Genomic DNA, 3,243 nt, shown 5'->3' with positions numbered 1-3,243 from the left:
AAATGGCAACCTATTCCAGTATTCTTGCCTGGGTAATCCCATAGACAGAGGAGCTTGGAGGGCTATGGTCCATGGGTTGCAAACAGTCGGACATGACTGAGCAACTGAGCAAAATTTTTACCTTTGTGCAAATGGGAACTAGCATTTATTTAGTTTTAATATGTAATCTCTTCAAAACTTTTTAGTAATTCTATGAAGTAGTGATTGTGTCTCCTTTCATTTTCAATATAAAGATCAAGGTTTAATGAAGTTATGCAACTTGAAAAAATTGTATAGCTTGTAAGTGATGGGAATGAGAGTCCAGTCTTTGTTTTTACACCTTTGTTTCTTTATTATCTCAGAACAAAAATTTTTCAAGTTCTAAGCAAGCTGGGTATTCCTCATTTTTAAAAAATAGGCAATGTTTTATTAGCCGTATACTTTTCAACAAAAAAGTTGGGGACACAGATTTGGCTATTTAAATTATTAAAATAAGCAGATTTCTTTTCCCATATTTAAGAGAAAACACATGACTAGAAATATTGAGATGGAAACTGGGTTAAACCAATTCCTAAGTCCTTATCCAGTAAGGAGTCAATAAAGGAAAAGATATTTTGAAACTAAAAATTAGGGAAGCCTATACACAATTTAAATGGGGGAGAAGAAAAAAACAAAATAAAGTCAGATTGTTTACATTTTACAGGCTTCAATTAAGCACATAAAACTTTAGTATTTATTTCTCCATGAACTTTTATGAAATTCAGATCACAGCATGTCATTTACGTATCTTTGTCTTTCTTCTGATCATCTACACCTTTTGCACAGTTCTTGAAGACAACATCATCATCCCACCTTCTCTTAACTTTGAAGCTGGGATGGGCCAGTGGGATTAAGGACAGGGTTTCCACTCAGAGTGTTTTCTATAGGACTCCTTTCTTCTTCAGCTTTTGCTCTTGCTCCTTCCTGGCCTGCTCTTCAGTTTTTTCTGTTTTAATTTTTTCCAGCTCTGCAGGAAGAGCTGCAGTGTCATCACCGTCACTCTCCTCTTCAAAATCTTCATCTTCCTCGTCTGTTAGAGGGTGGTCTACATCAAGCTTGGCCGTGGGAATCTGGTCCAGTGGAGCTTCTTTGACACTGAAGAAGAGGCTGTGTGTTCTCTGGCTGGCGGATCTCTATTTTTATTTTGCAGCAGCAGCTCTCTCTGTGTTCCAGCTCTCTCCTGAAATCACAGATTCACACGTCTTCAGGGGCATCCTGAGTGGTCTGTCTGTATTTTATCTTTGTATGAGAGGGTAGTTCTCTGCTTGAATACTGCTTTGAGCGTTTGTTCAAATCACCTTCACCTTTTCCTCTCCCACCTCTTCTTGCAGGTTCAAAAGCTGGCTGAGCTGCTGTTGTCATCCTTTATGCTTCGGGTTGTCACAGGGAACCTGCAGACTCTTCACCCCTGCCCCACTCGGTGAGGGGTGGCCCTCTGCCGAGTCACCTGCTCACTGTACTCTCCATGGCCACCGGAGACTGGAGAAACTCGTCTGCAGCTCTGGGGCCGCCTCTGCCCACATTGGGTTCTCTGCCTCAACTTCCAAAGGCCCTTTCCGGGCCCCACCCGTAGTCTGGTTTTCTCCTGCAGCTCACTTTGCCCAAGCTCGGATACAGCCTGTGGCCGGAGATCATACAGACAGATCATGCAGACGTCATTATGACTTTCAGCTCCCAGAAACCTCTGCGCCTAGGGCCAAAGGCCAAGACCTGGAAGGTATGCCTCATTATTTAGTTGGAGAAGGAAATGGCTACCCACTCCGGTATTCTTGCCTGGAGAATCCCATGACAGAGGAGCCTGGCGGGCTACAGTTCACAGGGTTGCAAGAGTCGGACACGACTTAGCAACTGAACCACCAACAACCACTGTTTTCTTTGGTTAATGACCCAATGATCTTTACACCAGGTCCACCTCATTCTAGTTAACAGCTGCAAAGTATCTAGATGAACCAGAGATGATTTTATTGTCCCCCTATCGGTGGAGATTTAGGTTATTTCCCAATGTTTCACTTGTATAAAAAATTCTGCAATAAATATCTATATCTATGTAGATAGATATAGACTCATAAATATAGATATTTTTGCATATTTTTGTCAATAGCTCTGTAAAGCAAATTACTAGAACTGGAATTGCTTTCTCAGTGATATGCATTATTTTAAATTTTGCCAGATTTTCCTCTACAGTTTTTGGACCAATTCATAGTTCCCACCAATGGGAATGCTGTTGACAATAACCCCACTGATAATGCACACTATTATTAATCTTTAATCTTTGCCATACCACATGAAAAATTGATATCTCATTGAAAATTTTTTGCATTTATTTTTTATTATTGCTATTATTATTACTTATTTATTGGCCACTTGTATTTTTCTCCTATAATTGGACTACTGGTGTCTTTTCCTCATTTGGGAGAGGGAAATAGCTGTTTATCTATCATGTATATTGAAAAGGTCAATTCAGATAAGGTCAAGAATTATTGAGAATGATGACAAAAGAAACCTCAAATAGAGTCTCTGATCCAAAGAGAAAACAATGACCTCTCACATATGGTTGCTTTGGTTGTGAGAATGGATTCAATCTGGAGCATTCACCTAATTGATGGTCTCAAGGAAGAGCTGACAAGCAGAATACATGCTAAGCAAAGGAGGGCTAAGCAAAGAGCATCCTGAGACTTGGCAATTGTTAATCCATGTCATGTTGCCTCCCTCACCTCTGCACCTGCCCCAGCAGCTCCAGGGAATGCACCCCTGGTGTGGGAGAAAAATTCAGGGGACAGCCCCTAAGGAAAATGCACAGAGCTATAGCTGTGAAAAGAAGAATCTCTCCGAAAACTGTGGTATCTTAGAACTCAGTGATGAACACTGGAAAACAGACTACAAAATACATGTCCAACCATGTGCCCCTTTCTTCCTGGTAAGGAGTGTTGTCCAGAGTTGGAAGTGGGGGCAAGGGGAAGAGAATGATGAAGAGAGCTCTCTTCCACACTGAGAACAAAACTGATTATTTTTATCCCACTCTTGGAGGCAAGATCAAGCCTTGTACTTGTTCAAAATGCAAATTCCTAGGCTTCAACCGAGATGCATGGGTATCAGAATCTCCAGAGGAAGGGCCCAAGAGCTGTGTGCTTAGCAAGCACTTCAGGTAATGCAGGAAACTGGAGGAAAATTTGCCCAGGGACCCTGGTTCTCAAAGTTGGCTGCAGAGTAGAACCCGAGGAAGGT

The 3,243-nt window shown here is 41.5% G+C and overlaps 1 pseudogene; it reads right to left on the bottom strand.

The window, feature by feature from the left end:
- Nucleotides 1-563: 563 nt before the first annotated feature.
- On the bottom strand, nt 564-1,774 carry LOC107131822 (spliceosome-associated protein CWC15 homolog; annotated as a pseudogene).
- Between the last annotated feature and the right edge of the window lie 1,469 nt (nt 1,775-3,243).

Source organism: Bos taurus, chromosome 25 (assembly GCF_002263795.3).
Source record: "Bos taurus isolate L1 Dominette 01449 registration number 42190680 breed Hereford chromosome 25, ARS-UCD2.0, whole genome shotgun sequence".
NCBI lineage: Eukaryota > Metazoa > Chordata > Mammalia > Artiodactyla > Bovidae > Bos > Bos taurus.
This window is presented reverse-complemented; position numbering and strand designations above follow the sequence as displayed.